Source organism: Bombina bombina, chromosome 6, assembly GCF_027579735.1.
Source record: "Bombina bombina isolate aBomBom1 chromosome 6, aBomBom1.pri, whole genome shotgun sequence".
In the NCBI taxonomy this organism is placed as follows: domain Eukaryota; kingdom Metazoa; phylum Chordata; class Amphibia; order Anura; family Bombinatoridae; genus Bombina; species Bombina bombina.
Genome location: NC_069504.1, coordinates 402339725 through 402359980, shown reverse-complemented (window position 1 = coordinate 402359980; position 20256 = coordinate 402339725). Strand labels below are relative to the sequence as shown.

Sequence of the window (20256 nt, the reverse complement as noted above, 5' to 3'; positions counted from 1 at the left end):
AACTGTTTTATTAAATCAGAGAAATGTACTAATTGTTTTATGATAAATTGTTTGTTCCATTAAATGTTATTTTATAAATTGTAATCAGTGAATTGCCTTATTGTCACAACAGTGTTGGATTATACGTTTTAGCCATATTTTATTTTTTGTATACCCCTATAGAAGTCAGTTAGTAATATACGCATATTTACTTCAATTTTGGAGAAATTTAATTTAGGTCTAGCACCAGATAGCCTGTGGCGCCTTCTCCAACCCCCTTTTTTTAACTTCTTTCTAGATTGTATTGCACTAATTGTGAGAAGTGCAATTAGGAGAAAGGCTTTTCTGGTTTAGCTTGTTCACAGCATACACACCCCTTTTTTGAACTTGAAAGTATTTAGTTTTAAATAGGAATAATTTAGTTAATAATATTAATATTATTTAGATTTATTTAAATAATAATTAAGTTAGTGGGTGTTAGGGTTAGACTTAGGTTTAGGGGTTAATATATTTAATATAGGTGGCGGCGGTGTAGGGGGGTCAGATTAGGGGTAATACATTTAATATAGGTGGCGGCGGGGTCCGGGAGTGGCGGTTTAGGGGTTAATACTAGGATAGGCTTATTGCGTTGTGGGGGTTGTCGGTCTAGGGGTTAATACATTTATTGTTAGGAGTGAAAGGGGGGGATTGCGGATAGAGGGGTATACGTGTCGGGCTATTTTTGGGAGGCATGTTAGACAGTTACGGCAGATTTAAAAGTTTAGTTCGTTATTTTAGGCTCCGGCAGTTTCTAAAGTGCCGTAAGTCACTGGCGACTCCAGAAATTTGTACTTACACTTATTTCTGGACATTGCTAGTTTGTCTGACTTACGGCCCTTTAGCAACTGCCATCGCCGTATATGTAATACCCCGATGTGTGAGGTGAAACTAAGGGCGGCGCAGGTTACCTCCCTTGTGCCGAAAAGGACGCCGTATATCGGATCGCGCCCCAAGGGTGGCGACTGTTTGGTGAATAGTAAGACTAGGCCCACTTGTTCATTTAATTGTCAAAATACTGTAGTAATCCCATGTTTTGAGAGCATAATAATTTATAGCGTTTTAAAACTTTCAGTGAGAACACAAAATCTAGCACTAGTTTTTCTTTGCCTATCAATTTAATACATTTTTTAGACAAATACCATAAAATCTTCTCTATGGAGAACAGGCACACCAACACTTATGCCTTCTGATCTGCACCTAGTGTTGTAAGTTTAGAACAATTTAGTATAATTTATTATATGTGACTTTTTATATGAAAAAAGTGTTTGTACTAGAAATTAAAGAGACAGTCAACTGTCCCTTTATTACCCTCCCCCCAGTTTTCCATAACCAACATGTTTATATAAATATACTTTTTACCTTTATAATTACCTTGCATCTAAGTCTTTGCAGACTGCTCCCTTATTTCAGTTCTTTTGATAAACCTGCATTTTAGCCAATCAAGGCTGATTCATAAATAACTCCAAATAAGTGAGCACAATGCTATCTATATGGTACATATGAACTAGCGCTGTCTAGCTGTGAAAAACGGCCAAAATGCACTGAGAAAAGAGGCGGCCTTCAAGGGCTTAGAAATTTGCATATGAGCCTACCTAGGTTTAGCTTTCAAAAAAAGAATAACAAGAGAACAAAGCAAATTTGATCATAAAAGTAAATTGGAAAGTTGTTTAAAAGAGCATGCTCTATCTGAATCATGAAAATGTAATTTTGACTAGACTGTCACTTTAAGCCAGTAACCTTTTATTGACATAATCGTTATAACAGTTTTCATTTTCATCACATCACATCACATTGTAAAAATCCTCTGCAGACAAGTAAATCAACATTATTGCTGAACTAAATTGTATGGCAGGAGCCTTGATGACATTTTCAAACAACTAAATAGACAGTTTGTTCTTCATAGACACTGCTGAAATGTGTTCGTACATTAATGTTCTATGTAAATGGTCTTCGCTAGAGTTTTGTAGTTAAATCATGCACCGAAACAAAATAATTGCAGTAGGTCTGTTCTGATCTAGTCTGACCTAACCAATTTTCCAAGTTTAGAGTATTTTTTAAACTAGGGAAGGAGGGGAGGGTCAGTCCAAACATAAATAGAACATACAGATCAGTCTGTGAATATGACACACCTAGAATATCTCAAGAAATGGGTGACAGAAGGGTACACCTGGGAAATGTAACATAAGGAAGTATGACGGAAAGCACAACAAGTAGCAGCAGAAAGAACATTCAAATTAAATGTATGATAGCAAATGCAGAAGCATGACGGGGGAGCTGGAGCTCTTAGCTGCAGAAGAGGATTGTGATATTATCAGTATAACTGAAACCTGGTGGCATGGACAGTTAACTTAGAGGGTTATACTTTATTTAGGAGGGACAGGAGTAATAAAAGGGGAGGAGGAATTTGCATGTATATTAAACCTGACCTTAAACCTACAAGGGAAGATATTTATAATGATACAGGTGATAATGTAGAGACACTGTGGGTTGAAATAAAAGTGGCTGGGGGAAATCCTAAAAATTTTTACAAGGAACATGCTGCAAGCCCCCCAAATAGGAAATGCTGCTAATAACTGTGCTGTAATTATGGGCCAATGAAACTAGCAATACAGCACAGGGAGATAGATTATTAAATGTTCTCAAAGATAACTTCCTGTCACAACAAATAGAGGTGCCAACTATGAATTAAGTTATATTGGATTTAGTTCTATCAAACAATACAGAAATAATATCAAACATGCAAGTCAAATAACATTTGGGTAATGGAGATCATAAAATAGTCACATTTAAAATAACTTTCTATAAGCAGTGTTACAAGGGTTCAACCAACCACTTTTACTTTTAAGAAAGCAACAATCACTTATTCTTAAATAAAAACACAGAGGATACATTAATGAAGGTTAAATATACACAACACATAGTTATAAAAGAAAAATAAATAAATCCAAAACAATGTGACTAAATAAAAATATGAAATTAGGAAAATTAATGTAGGGATTTTAAAGTGAATGTCAACTTTCAAGAATGAGTGCCCGGTTTTCAAAAATACTATTAAAAACAGGAGCACTTTCATTCATTAAAGTTTATATTTCACCAGTTTTGTTAAAATACTTACCTTTTCTTCTTGAAGCCGGAGAAGCGATTCCCCCTCCTGCCGCTCATCACTTCATACGTCAGCAATGATGAATCTGACTTCCTCCAATCACTGCGTTGCCTCAGGCAATAATTTCCCTGGGGGGTAAGCCATGATTAGAGGATGCCGTATTCGTCATTGCAGACGTAAGAAGAGACGAGCGGCACAAGGGGGAATCACTTCTCTAGCTTCAAGAAGAAAAGGTAAGTATTTTAACAAAACAGGTGAAATGTAAAATTTCATGAATGAAAGTGCCCCTGTTTTTAATAGTATTTTTAAAAACCAGGCACTCATTCTTGAAAGTTGACATTTAATTTAAATTATTCAAAGAAAAAAAGTACAGACTTAACATTACAAATATATAACAAAACATGCAAAAAACAAATTATCCAACATTGAAAATTAAAATTTGCAAAGGATTCTAAATCACACCCTAAATGGCTTTTTAAGTATACAAATGGAAACAAAACTTGAAAATATAGGTACATTAAAATGTGTGATGGGTAGCATGATTAACAGTGACAGGGAGAAGGCTGAGGTACTAAACCAGTTCTTTTCTTCAGTATACACAAGAGAGGAACGAATGGGAAAAACAAACTAGAGCATGCAAACCCATACCAATAACTGGGTTATCTCTAGAGGGTATCAGAAAAAAAACGGGATAATATCAAGGTAAATAAAACTCCAGGGCTGCACTAAACGGAAGAAGTCTAACATGGCTGACAGCCCGGGGTGCGCCGTATGTATCTGGCTACAGATGGATGCTGTAAGCTTAGCGCACAGGATCTTCAGGCTTTCTTTAATAACTATTCAGATTGTGTGACTTGCGCTTAAGGTGGCACTATTTCTGCCCTTAGCATCTGAAGTGACACTGCAGCAGAATTGGCAGCAAACTTCACACATTACAGTACTGATAACTTATTGCTTACTTCTGGAATAAAACTTTGACTGCTCTATTGCTCTTCAGTTTTGCTGTGATGTCTGGCTATTATCTGATAAACTGGTATTGGACCCTCACTGACTACTCTTCTGGCTATCCTTTGGCTGCTGACGGCTGTTCCTGCTTTCCTGGGGATGACCTTGGCCTGTTCCTGATGTCCACCTGCAACACATATCTTGTAGAGTTTGTTCTTATAAATTCCATTCAAAATAATCAAAACTATGTTCTCAACAAGTCCAAATTGAAGAATTGGAAAAGTCCAAAAATAATTTCATAAAAAGATTTCTGACATAAGAATAGTGATCTCAAATCATCAAAATGTAAGGTATATGGGGAAGGGTAATAACTAAAGTTGAAAGCATTAGAAGAACTAAATGGGGTATTAAAAGGAACAGAATAGAGGGCGCCACATAGTGCAGATCATAAACAACTTAGGATAACGGGCGATGAAATGAGTGAAATCCTACTCACACAGCGTAAAGCACAGATGTGCAGTACCAGCAGTCCGGAACCACACGTCGTCCGGTAGACCAACAGAAGATATCGCCGATAGGAGTCCTCGTCTCGCCAGGGAGAGTCCAGAGATACCCAGATATCAGTGGTCAGGATATGCCAATGGGGCAGGGATCAGTGGGAATCCACCAGTAGGTCCAGGGGAGCAATACCACGTGTGGAAAAAGTCCAAGGATAGATTTCACCAAGGACAAATATAATGAATCAGAAGCAGATGGAGAGTTAAAAAAGGATTACATTTATTATAATAATAAAAAGACCAGCAACGCGTTTCTCAGTGCTATACACTGTTTCATCAGGCTGATGAAACAGTGTATAGCACTGAGAAACGCGTTGCTGTTTTTATTTTTATAATAAATTTTAATCCTTTTTTAACTCTCCATCTGCTGCTGATTCATTATATTTGTCCTTGGTGAAATCTATCCTTGGACTTTTTGCACACGTGGTATTGCTCCCCTGGACCTACTGGTGGATTCCCACTGATCCCTGCCCCATTGGCATATCCTGACCACTGATATCTGGGTATCTCTGGACTCTCCCTGGCGAGAAGAGGACTCCCATCAGCGATATCTTCTGTTGGTCCACCGGACGTCGTGTGGTTTCGGACTGCTGGTACTGCACATCTACGCTTTATGCTGTGTGAGTAGGATTTCACTCATTTCATCGCCCGTTATCCTAAGTTGTTTATGATCTGCACTATGTGGCGCCCTCTATTCTGTTCTTTTTAGATCTTATTTCCTGTGTTGTGGCAAGACACCCTGGAGGAGCGACCTATTTACCCTGGATGTACCTCATTTTATAACCTCTGGATTTGCATATAAGAGGACTCCCTTAACCAATCACTCACTGGACTTCTAAGTTTGTATATTTATACACCTGCCCTTTGGCTATTGTTGTATCATATTGCTTATTTATATTCTCACTTATTGCTGCTGTATTATTGTTGGTCCATTGAATCATCTAGTTATTCTTACATTCTACCTATTACTTATCTTTCATATTGTGGCAATTTAACTTGCCTCCAGGCGCCTCTTATAAGTACCCTAGTGACGCTTGCTATCACTAAGTGTACTCTTTAGCTAAATGGGATAGTGTAGGGTTGATAAATAGATTACAATGGTCTTGAATGCGATAATCCCATGGCAACCCATTCGATAATTATTAAAAGGCTATTTAGGTAGATTAGAATCCAAGCCTATGTGCTTTTGCATTTTCTGAAAGCTAAATACATTTAAAAATATATAGTTTTGAGTTGAAAACAATTGAAATGTTGAGTGTTACCTCAGAAACCAAAGCAAATAGTGTAGGAAATGCGTAGCTAGATATTACTTGATATAGATACAGTATGTATAGTCATACAACTTTGCTTCTCTGTTTTAATGGGGGGAAAAAGCAATTGAATCAATGTATTGCATTTCATGGGTCCCAGCTGGAATTAGTCTCAATTTTTTGGCTTTGTTTTATGTGCCTTTGTTCTCAACTACCTCATTATCACATTCTCCCTGCATGCAGCATTGAAATTTCATTTTACCTCTAAAAACAATATCTCTGCACAGTATCATGGAAGCAATCAAGTTTTACCAGCTAATTGCATAGAATCAGTTTATTTTTTCCTGTGACTTTCATCTGACAACTTGAAACAAAATGATGATAAAGCTGAAAACTATGAACAGGTTTTCCCCTGACATTCCAATACCACCAAAAAGCTAACTTCATACCTGTTCTATTAAAGAGATGTAGCACTATCATAAACATTATGGGCTAGTTTGCAAGTGGAGCACAACTGATAGCACAGGGTTCATTGTCGTTAGAACATCCCTGCTCTAATAATAGTGCACAACCTGGTATTGCATGTGAATGGTTAATGAGGTTTACCAGAGAATCTTAACATGGGTGTGCTATTATAACTCATATTACAAGTGGTGAGTAAAGTTTTGCACTCGAGTGCAACACAAAATAGCACCGGAAAATGCTTTTGGAGACCTGAACTAAAATAATAACACTTGAATAAATGCATAACAAAAACATTTATAAAATAATAAAAATTAATTAAAATGTAAAATAAATGTTTATTAATAAAATAAAAAGTTTTAACAGTCATTTAAAGGGATATGATATGTGACAAGGTGCTGGACTAGGAAGGGCTCAAAGGTAAATATGTATGTGTGTGTACTGTATATACTGTATATGTGTGTGTATATATATGTACACTGTATATGTGTGTGTATGTACATATACGAATGTGTGTATATATACTGTATGTGTGTTTACGTACATATATGTATGTGTTTATATATACTGCATGTGTGTGTGTATGTACATACATATGTGTATGTGTGTATATATACTCTATGGGCTCCATGTACGAAGCAGCGAAAGCTGCTCTGGAGCCCTTGTGGGGCAGGTTCACATATGTGAGCCTGCTTCCCGCAATGTAAGAAGCAGCGGTCATTAGAGCTTCATTAGCAAGGTAGTTGTCTTGGAGGTGTGTTTGCGGTCGTTATCATGTTGGAATACTGCCCTGCGGACCAGTCTCCGAAGGGAGGTGATAATGCTCTGTTTTATATAATAAAATATTTACAAAAATGTGAGGGGTGTACTCACTTTTGTGAGATACTGTATGTGTGTAGTGTATATATACTGTATGTGTGTGGATGTACATGTGTGTATGTGTGTGGTGTATATATACTGTATGTGTGTGTATGTGTGTACATATACTGTATATGTGTGTGTGTTTATGTACATATATGAATGTGTGTATATATAATGTATGTGTGTAGTGTATATATACTGTATGTGTGTGGATGTACATGTGTGTATGTGTGTGGGGTATATATACTGTATGTGTGTGTATGTGTTTACATATACTGTATATGTGTGTGTGTTTATGTACATATATGAATGTGTGTATATATACTGTATATGTGTGTGTGTGTATGTACATATGTATGTGTATGCATGTATGTGTGCAGTATATATATATATAATATAGTTCAATAGAAAATCAAACTTTGAAAGTTAGTGGAACAGTCCACAATTTGACCTTCGACTTAGAGCATCTTCAGTTTAGTGCACCTTCGAACTATCACTTGAGCAATAGCCAAAAACATAATTTATGCTTACCCGATAAATTAATTTCAATCATGGTGGTGAGAGTCCACGATCCATTACTCATGGAAATTACTTTTCTCTACCACTATGAAGAGGCAAAGATTCCCACACCCCAAGAGCGCTATAAAACCCCTCCCACCTCACACATATCTTAGTCTAGCGTATAGCCAAGCAAGTGAGGTAAGAAAGGGAAATAAGAGCCAAAAAAGGACCAGGGAAAAAGATGAGCTGAAAAAAATCTAACCCCAAAAAAACAAAGGATGGGGTCTCATGGACTCTCACCACCATTAAAGAAATTAATTTATCGAGTAAGCATACAGTTGTTGAGAGTCCACAATCCATTACTCATGGGCACTTTTACCCAAGCTGTGGAGTTCACGAGTAATAACATAAAAAGAGGGATTTAAAAACATCTTTTTTACTGAAAAAATAAATACACAACCCCAAAGATATATATATATATAGATACAGCAAGAGGTAAAAGCACTCCAGGTAAAAGATTTGTGCTGCCTGTGGTGCCCAGGGTGCACTCCAAATAGTAATACAGTATCAGAGAAAGAAGGCACTCACTGGGTCTTGTCCGTCCTTAATATTTTTTTTCGTGACGTTTCGGGGTTGTCCCCGTTTTCAAACACACATACATATCCAAAACAGTGTACTCACCCAATATATAGAAACCCTTTGTATCCCAAGGCGGCGCTGCCGAGGGAGTTACCGGAAGTAGATCCTCCCCCTGAGGGTTACGTTACGTAATATCCGTAACTATAGCAACCGGACGCTAGTCAGCAGCGCCTAAGAAGAAGAAAGTGACAACAATATGGCAAAATAACATAATAGACGTAATTTGTACCAAACAAAATCAGTACCAAACAAGATCTTATGCAATGCCCTGCAAGAAATTCCATATGCAAATTATGTGTAAAAGTCATGGCAATTCATGATTAAGGCTAAACACTAATGTTATAAAAGTATAAAGATTTCCTACATATTTACTTTCTATACAATATTTTTTGCAAACTGTTTTACACTGTCTTGTGCAGGATATACACTAAGTATGTCCTGTATTCCTGAGAATAATACCATAAGAGAAAATACTTCCGGTAACGCCGTCGACAGCGCCGCCTTGGGATACGAAGGGTTTCTATATATTGGGTGAGTACACTGTTTTGGATATGTACACTATGTGTGTTTGAAAATGGGGGCAACCCCCGAAACGTCACAAATAAAAATATTAAGGACGGACAAGACCCAGTGAGTGCCTTCTTTCTCTGATACTGTATTACTATTTGGAGTGCACCCTGGGCACCACGGGCAGAACAAATCTTTTACCTGGAGTGCTTTTACCCCTTGCTGTATCTATATGAACTCTTGTATAGCACCCGGAACTATTATGCAGACACACCTTTGAATCACCTGGTCACTACTTGTTTTTATTATCTGCACCAGTCTATTGATTGCTAATCTTAGACTACCTATACTATCATGGCGGATATCAATGAAGAAGTTACCATTGAGGAGGATATAACTCAGGATATGGAAATTAAGGGAGCTGAAGAATTCTTCTTCACAGAGGAAGATGCCTCCAGAATTAGATTCACAGCTATCCCCCAAAAAGCATTAGTACAACACACATCCCAAATATACCCCAAGCTGCTGAAACTTAAGAAAAAAGAACAGGATTTAATCCTACATGGCTCCTATTTGTCCAAATACCACCGAAAAAAATACATACCGCAGGGTTTTAGAATAAAAAATACCCCTACTATAGGGAGGAATAATCCCGGATTCTGTATTAAATGGTGTAACATCTTGAATAAATGTTCACTGGACTTAATATTGATGGTGATAGAAGAAGTTACAAGACTATTAGGGATCAATAGAACAGAATTTAATAAGTATGAAGAAATACATCTGGGCAAACTGGAGGCAGAGAAGAATAAGAATTGGATTAACAAACTAAAAGAGGAAGTGGACAGATACGAGAATGAACTTATTACTTTTTAAAAATAGAAAATTAGAGGATGTTACCAACGATTATAAAAACAAGACGGTGTACAGGTGGCAATTGAGCCCTGAGGAACGTACAAAATATTGTATGAACAGACCATGGAGACAGAGGTATAACAGGAGAAGACCAGTAGGTACTGTGGACACATCAGGCAATAGTTCAGACTCAGACAACATTACTATAACCACAACTCCACAGGATGCCAGCAGATCAGGAATGGTTACTTGTTCAAAAAAAAGAGGAAGGCGGAGGATATATACGAGGGGGGGCACTGGCAGACCCCCAAGAGCACTCCGGAGGGGGAGCAGAATACGAACCTAATAATCAACCTAAGTAAACATATCCTAACCTGTGATGAAATAAGTGTTCTTAACAAAGGACTTTATTTTATACCTTCCACACATAAAGATGAATTTGATCTTTTTAATGATATACAAAAGTTTACAAGAAAACTGTGATTAAAAGAATTCTTTAAAGACCAATCTGAAATTATGGAAGAGACAACATTTAAGAAGAAAGGACCTTTTGATCCTCAGAGCAATAATGCATCTATAAAAACATTCTCTCGGTTAATGATACAAATGACCAACGATCCGAACACCAGAATTGGAAACTATAGAAATAACCTTTCTAAAATAGAAAGGGAAGCTATTAAGTCCTTACAGAGTGACAACACAATAGTTCTATGGGAAACAGACAAGGGTGAAGTTATTGTTCTACTTAATTATAATGACTACAGGAATGAATTAATGTGGCAACTGAATGATCAAGCCACATACAAAAGACTAAGAGGTGACCCTACTACACAATTTAAGAAACAATTGGATGATTTAATCAATGACCTTATGACAAGCAACAACATTGATCAAGACCTGGGGGCATACATGATAACAGACCATCCAAGAGTACCAGTTCTGTATATGCTCCCTAAAGTACACAAGAGCTTGGAATCCCCACCAGGCAGACCAATTGTTTCTGCAATAGGGTCACTGCTTCAACCTGTGGCTACATATCTGGATAGGATATTACAGCCCATAGTACAAAATACTGCATCATTCCTTCTGGATTAAAATAGTATAATACAGCTCTTACGTAAACAGCCAGAAATGGATGAAGAAATAATACTGGCTACACTTGATGTTACATCACTGTATACCGTCATCCCCCATGAAGAGGGTATCAGGACTATAAAGAATCATCTGCTAAGATATCCGTATACTGGACCCGCTATTGATGTATTATTAGAACTTCTTAGAGTTCGCCTAGAACTAAACTATTTCCGCTTTGAGAAAGATTACTATTTGCAGATTGCTGGAACGGCTATGGGGTCCAACGTGGCCCCAGCCTACGCAAATATGTTTATGGCGGAATTGTAAACTACAGGCACAAACCTATTTCAGGATGAGAGAATAATTCTATTTCGTAGATACATCGACAATCTGTTCCTACTGTGGATGGGAACAGAGGATGGACTTCAAAAATGGATGGAGGATCTAAATGACATACATCCAACAGTGAAATTCAAACTATCATACGATAGGAATACTGTGGATTTCCTAGACCTTAGGATATACAAAGAAAAGAACAAGATTTGTACTACACTGTATACAAAGACCACAGATAAAAATTAATTGTTGCATGCAACGGGTTTCCACCCTCCCAGTCTAAAAAGAGCATTACCAATCTCTCAGTACAAAAGAACGATCCGCAACAATACAGACTTCAATTTAAAGAACAAACAACTTTTGGAAATGGAAAACAAATTCGCCATAAGGGGCTACCAGAGCAGATTACTGAAAGAATGTAAAGAACAGATCCTGCACCTTACTCAAGAGGATGCGCTGAAATCAAGGGAATATACAAAGGATGATAATAGAATGACTTTTACTACCACCTTCACCCTGGGGAAAAATGATATTATTAAGACCATGAGAGATAATTGGACTCTGTTAACCACTGTCAAAGGTCTACCTCTACAGAATACTGATCCACCTAGAGTGGGGTATCGTAGGGCACATTCCTTGAGAGACCAACTAATTAAAACTGATCCCAGGAATTGTTACATCAAAGATACTTGGTTACAAAACAAACCGGGATGTTACAGATGTCTGGGCTGTACCACATGTGGTGGTCTAACAACAGGGAACAGCTTTAATCATCCATATGGCACAAAGAAATTCCATATAAAATATAGGGTTACATGTACGACCAAATTCATCATATATCTGCTCCACTGTATTTGTGATCTATTTTATGTAGGTAAGACTGTTGACGATCTCAGGACGAGGATGGCAAATCACCATTCTGCCATTAGAAAAGCTAAAGACAAAGGTGATTCTGACCAGCCAGTGGCGAGGCACTTCGCCCAAGCAAAACATACTACACGAGATCTAAAGTACATAATTATAGACCACATACCCCCACTAACACTAGGAGGAGACAGAGGAAAGCTTCTACTGCAGCAAGAAGCTAGATGGACATATACTCTGGGGACTATGACACCACAGGGATTGAACGTACATTTAGATTGGCACTGTTTTTTATAACCAATCACTGTGTGTGCTTCTTACAACCAATCTCTGAGTAACCAGTTTTCGCTGTGGTTTTGTATCCAAGTTGTGCTTTTTTATAACTAATTGTTATTAATCTCTCTGTGCTGAAATAGAACAATTTATTTGTTCCCCATATGGTACTTATAGCGCCCTATTTTATCTTATTTTCCCTTAGGGTATTATTATCAGGAATACAGGGCATACTTATATCCTGCACAAGAAAGTGTAAAACAGTTTGCAAAAAATATTGTATAGAAAGTAAAGATGTAGGAAATCTTTATACATTTATAACATTAGTGTTTAGCCGTAATCATGGATTGCCATTACACATAAGTTGCATATGGAATTTCTTGCAGGGCATTGCATAAGATCTTGTTTGGTACTGATTTTGTTTGGTAAAAATTACGTCTATTATGTTATCTTGCCATATTGTTGTCACTTTCTTCTTCTTAGGCGCTGCTGACTAGCGTCCGGTTGCTATAGTTACGGATATTACGTAACGTAACCCTCAGGGGGAGGATATACTTCCGATAACGCCGTCGGCAGCGCCGCCTTCGGATATGAAGGGTTTCTATATATTGGGTGAGTACACTGTTTTGGATATGTATGTGTGTTTGAAAACGGGGGCAACCCCGAAACGTCACGAATAAAAATATTAAGGACGGACAAGATCCAGTGAGTGCCTTCTTTCTCTGATAATATATATATATATATATATATATATATATATATATATATATATACTTTCAAAACAGGCATAATCTTCAAACTGAGACAACTTCCAAAGGCTGCTTCAGAGGAAGCAAAGACATCAAAATGGTAACATTTAGTAAAAGTATGCAAAGAAGACTCAAGCCTCATTCTTAAAAGCCCAAGAAGTGCAACTGACCTAGTAGAATGAGGAGTAATACGCTGTGATGGAGGCTGGCCGTCCTCTAAATAAGCTCTATGAATCAAAAACTTTAACTAGGAGGCTAAAGAAATAGCAGAGGCCTTCTGACCTTTCCTGGGCATAGAAAAAGGAATAAACTAGAAGTTTGTCTAAAATACTTAGTAGCATCAACATAATATTTCAATGCCCTAACATTATCAAGAGAGTGCAAAGATCTTTCAGAAGCATTTTTAGGATTAGGACACAAAGAAGGAACAACAATCTCTCTACCAAAGTTATCTGAAGAAACAACCTTAGGCAAAACATTTAATTATGTCCATAAAACAGCCTTATCTTGATGAAAAATCAAATAAGGAGGCTCACAAGAAAGAGCAGACAATTCAGAAACTCTTCTAGCAGATGATTTAGCCGAAAGAAACAACACTTTCCTAGAAAGTAGTTTAATGTACAATTTATGCATAGGCTCAAAAGGAGGAGCCTGCAAAACCCTTAACTCTAGGTTAAGATTTCAAGGAGGAAAAATAGGCTTGATAACAGGTTTAATTCAGACCAGAAACTGAACAAAACAATGAACAGCAGGAAGATTAGCAATCTTTATGTGGAACAAAACTGAAAAAGCTGATATCTGCCCTTTCATGGAACTGGCAGATAAACTCTTATCTAGGCAATCCTGCAAAAACTTAAGAATCCTAAGAATATTAAGAGAATGCCAGGAAAAAACACTATTTAAAAACCAGGAAAACAGAATTTATGCTTACCTGATAAATTTCTTTCTCCTACGGTGTGTCCGGTCCACGGCTTCATCCTTACTTGTGGGATATTCTCTTCCCCAACAGGAAATGGCAAAGAGAGCACAGCAAAAGCTGCCCATATAGCTCCCCCTCTGGCTCCGCCCCCCAGTCATTCGACCGACGGTTAGGAGAAAAAGGAGAAACCATAGGGTGCCGTGGTGATTGTAGTGTATAGAAAGAAAATATTTGGAACCTGACAAAAAGCCAGGGCGGGCCGTGGACCGGACACACCGTAGGAGAAAGAAATTTATCAGGTAAGCATAAATTCTGTTTTCTCCTACATTGGTGTGTCCGGTCCACGGCTTCATCCTTACTTGTGGGAACCAATACCAAAGCTTTAGGACACGGATGAAGGGAGGGAACAAGTCAGGTTACCTAAACGGAAGGCACCACGGCTTGCAAAACCTTTCTCCCAAAAATAGCCTCTGAAGAAGCATAAGTATCAAATTTGTAAAATTTGGCAAAAGTGTGCAGAGAAGACCAAGTCGCTGCCTTACATATCTGATCAACAGAAGCCTCGTTCTTGAAGGCCCATGTGGAAGCCACAGCTCTAGTAGAGTGAGTTGTAATTCGTTCAGGAGGCTGCTGTCCGGCAGTCTCATAAGCCAATCGGATGATGCTTTTCAGCCAAAAAGAAAGAGAGGTAGCAGTAGCTTTCTGCCCTCTCCTCTTACCAGAATAAACCACAAACAAAGATGATGTTTGTCTGAAATCCTTTGTTGCTTTTAAATAGAATTTTAAAGCACGGACCACATCTAAATTGTGTAACAAACGTTCCTTCTTCGAAGCTGGATTCGGACACGGAGAAGGAACAACTATTTCCTGGTTAATATTCCTGTTGGAAACCACTTTTGGAAGAAAACCAGGTTTGGTACGCAAAACAACCTTATCTGCATGGAATACCAGATAGGGTGGATCACACTGCAAAGCAGACAATTCAGAAACTCTTCTAGCAGAAGAAATAGCAACCAAAAACAGAACTTTCCAAGATAGTAACTTAATATCTATGGAATGCAAAGGTTCAAACGGAACCCCTTGAAGAACTGAAAGAACTAAATTTAGACTCCATGGAGGAGTCATGGGTCTGTAAACAGGCTTGATTCTGACTAAGGCCTGTAAAAATGCTTGTACATCTGGCACTGCTGCCATGCGTTTGTGTAACAAAACAGACAGAGCAGATATCTGTCCTTTTAGAGAACTCGCTGACAACCCTTTATCCAAACCCTCTTGGAGAAAGGAAAGAATCCTAGGAATTTTAATTTTACTCCAAGAGAATCCCTTGGATTCACACCAACAAATATATTTTTTCCATATTTTATGGTAAATTTTCCTAGTCACAGGTTTTCTGGCTTGGATCAGAGTATCTATAACTGAATCTGAAAACCCACGTTTAGATAAAATCAAGCGTTCAATTTCCAAGCAGTCAGCTGCAGAGAGACTAGATTTGGATGTTCGAATGGACCTTGTACTAGAAGATCCTGTCTCAAAGGTAGCTTCCATGGTGGAGCCGATGACATATTCACCAGGTCTGCATACCAGGTCCTGCGTGGCCACGCAGGAGCTATCAGAATCACCGAGGCCTTCTCCTGTTTGATCCTGGCAACGAGCCTGGGAAGGAGAGGAAACGGTGGAAACACATAAGCTAGGTTGAACGACCAAGGCGCCACTAATGCATCCACTAGTGTCGCCTTGGGATCCCTGGATCTGGACCCGTAGCGAGGAACCTTGAAGTTCTGACGAGACGCCATCAGATCCATATCTGGAATGCCCCATAATTGAGTTAACTGGGCAAAGACCTCCGGGTGGAGTTCCCACTCCCCCGGATGGAAAGTCTGACGACTCAAATAATCCGCCTCCCAGTTGTCTACTCCTGGGATGTGAATTGCAGATAGATGGCAGGAGTGTTCCTCCGCCCATTTGATGATCTTGGATACCTCTCTCATCGCCAAGGAACTCTTTGTTCCCCCCTGATGATTGATGTAAGCTACAGTCGTCATGTTGTCCGACTGAAATCTTATGAATCCGGCCTTCGCTAGTTGAGGCCAAGCCCGGAGCGCATTGAATATCGCTCTCAGTTCCAGAATGTTTATCGGGAGAAGAGACTCTTCCCGAGACCATAGACCCTGAGCTTTCAGGGAGTCCCAGACCGCGCCCCAGCCTAATAGACTGGCGTCGGTCGTGACAATGACCCACTCTGGTCTGCGGAAACTCATTCCCTGAGACAGGTGATCCTGAGTCAACCACCAACGGAGTGAGTCTCTGGTAAACTGGTCTACTTGAATCTGGGGAGACAAGTCTGCATAATCCCCATTCCACTGTTTGAGCATGCACAGTTGCAATGGTCTTAGATGAATTTGAGCAAAAGGAACCACGTCCATTGCTGCAACCATTAGACCTATTACTTCCATGCACTGAGCTATGGAAGGCTGAAGAATAGATTGAAGAACTTGACAAGCATTTAGAAGCTTTAATTTTCTGACCTCTGTCAGAAAGATCTTCATTTCTACAGAATCTATTATTGTTCCTAGAAAGGGAACTCTTGTAGACGGGGACAGGGAACTCTTTTCCACGTTCACCTTCCACCCGTGAGACCTGAGAAAAGCTAATACAATGTCTGTATGAGTCCTTGATCTGGAAGGGGACGACGCTTGGATTAGGATGTCGTCTAGGTAAGGTGCCACTGCAATGCCCCTCGGTCTTAGAACCGCTAGAAGGGACCCTAGCACCTTTGTGAAAATTCTGGGAGCAGTGGCTAAACCGAATGGAAGAGCCACGAACAGGTAATGTTTGTCCAGAAAGGTGAACCTTAGGAACTGATGATGATCTTTGTGGATAGGGATATGTAGGTACGCATCCTTTAAATCCATGGTAGTCATGTATTGACCCTCCTGGATTGTTGGTAAAATCGTTTGAATGGTTTCCATTTTGAACGAATTTAAATCCAGAATTGGTCTGAATGTTCCCTCTTTTTTGGGAACTACAAACAGGTTTGAGTAAAACCCCTGACCTTGTTCCACTGTTGGAACTGGGTGTATCACTCCCATCTTTAATAGATTTCCTACGCAATATAAGAATGCCTGTCTCTTTATCTGGTCTGAAGATAAGCGAGACATGTGGAACCTTCCCCTTGGAGGAAGTTCCTTGAATTCTAGAAGATAACCCTGAGAGACTATTTCTAGTGCCCAGGGATCCTGAACATCTCTTGCCCAAGCCTGAGCAAAGAGAGAAAGTCTGCCCCCTACTAGATCCGGTCCCGGATCGGGGGCTACCCCTTCATGCTGTCTTGGTAGCAGCAGCAGGCTTCTTGGCCTGTTTACCCTTGTTCCAGCCTTGCATTGGTTTCCATGCTGGCTTAGCCTGGGAAGCGATACCCTCTTGTCTAGAGGCTGCAGAGTTAGGAGACGGTCCGTTCCTGAAGTTGCGAAAGGAACGAAAATTAGATTTGTTCTTAACCTTGAAAGGCCTATCCTGTGGGAGGGCATGGCCTTTTCCCCAGTGATGTCTGAAATAATCTCCTTCAATTCTGGCCCAAAAAGGGTCTTACCTTTGAAAGGAATATTAAGCAATTTTGTCTTGGATGACACATCCGCCGACCAAGATTTTAGCCAAAGCGCTCTGCGCGCCACAATTGCAAAACCTGAATTTTTCGCCGCTAATTTCGCCAATTGCAAAGCGGCATCTAAAATAAAGGAATTAGCCAACTTTAGTGCGTGAATTCTGTCCATGACTTCCTCATATGGAGTCTCCTTATTAAGCAAATTTTCTAGTTCCTCGAACCAAAAAGACGCCGCTGTGGTGACAGGAATAATGCACAAAATTGGCTGAAGAAGGAAACCTTGCTGAACAAATATCTTTTTAAGCAATCCTTCCAATTTTTTATCCATAGGATCTTTGAAAACACAACTGTCCTCAATGGGAATAGTCGTGCGCTTGGCCAACGTAGAAACTGCTCCTTCAACCTTAGGGACTGTTTGCCATGCGTCCCTTCTGGGGTCAACAATGGGGAACATTTTCTTAAATATAGGAGGTGGGACAAAAGGTATACCTGGCTTCTCCCACTCCTTGTTCACTATGTCCGCCACCCTCTTGGGTATCGGAAAGGCATCAGCGTGCACAGGGACCTCAAGGAATTTGTCCATTTTGCACAATTTCTCTGGAATTACCAAAGAGTCGCAATCGTCAAGAGTAGTTAGCACCTCCTTAAGCAGGGCGCGGAGATGTTCTAACTTAAATTTAAACGTCATGATATCAGGTTCTGCCTGCTGAGAAACTTTTCCTGAATCAGAAATTTCTCCCTCAGACAGCTCCTCCCTCACTGCCAATTCAGACTGGTGTGAGGGTATTACAGATAAACTATCATCAGCGCCCACTTGCTCATCCTCTGTATTCAAAACTGAGCAATCACGCTTTCTGGGAAGTGTTGGCAGCTTGGATAAAAGATTTGCTATAGAATTATCCATTACTGCAGTTAATTGTTGCATAGTAACAAGCATAGGCGCGCTAGATGTACTAGGTGTCGCCTGCGCGGGCATAACTGGTGTTGACACAGAAGGAGAGGATGATGAACTATCCCCACTACCTTCAATTGAAGAATCATCTTGGGCAACCTTATTAAATGTGACATTACTGTCCTTACTTTGTTTGGACGCCATGGCACAATTTTCACATACATTTAAAGGGGGAATCACCTTGGCCTCCATACACACAGAACATAATCTATCTGAAGGTACAGACATGTTAGACAGACTTAGTCAGGCTATTAATGCAAAAAAAAACGTTTTTAAACAAAACCGTTACTGTCTCTTTAAATAATAAACAGAGTACACTTTATTTCTGAATGTTTGAAAAACTATGAAGGAATTATCCGATCTTTACGAAATTTGCACCCTAGTGTCTTAATGCTTTGAAAGTATTGCACACCAAATTCTTTAACCCCTTAAATGAGTAAACCGGAGCTAATTGTTCTATTTAGCAGTTTAAACCCACTACAGTCCCTGCCACAGCCTTTTGCTGCGGCTTTACCTTCCTTGGGGGTCATTCACCACAGAAATAAGCCTCTTAGAATCGTTTTTGTGGCCACAGGACCCTCTCACATGAAGCTGCATGCACTGCTTCCAGAAGTAACTGCGCAATTAAGGCGCGAAAATGAGGCTTCCTCCCTCTGCATACCAGAGTGAAGGGGCCTTCCTGACTAGATTAGGTGTCTAACACACTGCCAGGCGTAATAAAATGTTCCCAAAAGTGTTTCCAAGTCTCAAATCACTCCAAAAATCATATAAATATTATATAAATCAATCGTTTTAGCCCACAAAAGTGTCAACCAGTATATAGCCCATTTATAAGCCTTCATTCTGTTATGAGTCTAAGAAAATGGCTTACCGATCCCAAAAGGGAAATGACAGTCTTCTAGCATTACTATGTCTTGTTAGAAAAGAGACTAGTCATACCTGGAGCAGAAAAGTCTGCAAACTGTTCCCCCCAACTGAAGTTCTCTGGGCTCAACAGTCCTGCGTGGGAACAGCAATGGATTTTAGTTACTGTTGCTAAAATCATACTCCTCTTTTAACAGAACTCTTCATCACTTTCTGTTGTAGAGTAAATAGTACAAACCGCCACTATTTTAAAATAACAAACTCTTGATAGAAGAAATAAAACTACAACTAACACCACATACTCTTTACCATCCCAGTGGAGATGCTACTTGTTCAGAGCGGCAAAGAGAATGACTGGGGGGCGGAGCCAGAGGGGGAGCTATATGGGCAGCTTTTGCTGTGCTCTCTTTGCCATTTCCTGTTGTTGAAGAGAATATCCCACAAGTAAGGATGAAGCCGTGGACCGGACACACCAATGTAGGAGAAATTAAAGTTTCCAAACCTTGTGATAAATCTTCCTAGAAACAGGTTTTATGCACCTGAATCAGAGTTTCAATCACAGAATCTGAGAAACCCCAATGTCTCAAAACTAAGCATTCAATTTCCATGCCATCAAGCTAAGAGACTTGAGATCCAGATGGAAAAAAGGGCCCTGGGATAGACTGTCTGACTGCAGAGGAAGAGGCCAAGGAGGGCTACTGAACATCTGAATTAGATTTGCATTGTCACGCCGCTCCCTTGCGCCGCTCTGGCTGTTGCCAGGGACGCAGAGGTTGCTGCTCTGGCAGTTGCCAGGGACGCAGCAGTTGCTGTGAGTGTGTGCAGCAATGATATCATTGCTGCACATCTATTCCCCTTGCAAGCCGGATCCTTTGAACTCCTTGGCGCGAATTGGCGTCTATGTAAGTACCTGCATAACTTACATT

General features: G+C 39.6%; 1 protein-coding gene across 1 annotated transcript in view; it reads right to left on the bottom strand.

The window, feature by feature from the left end:
- Nucleotides 1-20256, bottom strand: part of NSG2 (neuronal vesicle trafficking associated 2) — a 158519-nt gene that overhangs the window by 70825 nt on the left and 67438 nt on the right. The window lies entirely within an intron of this gene.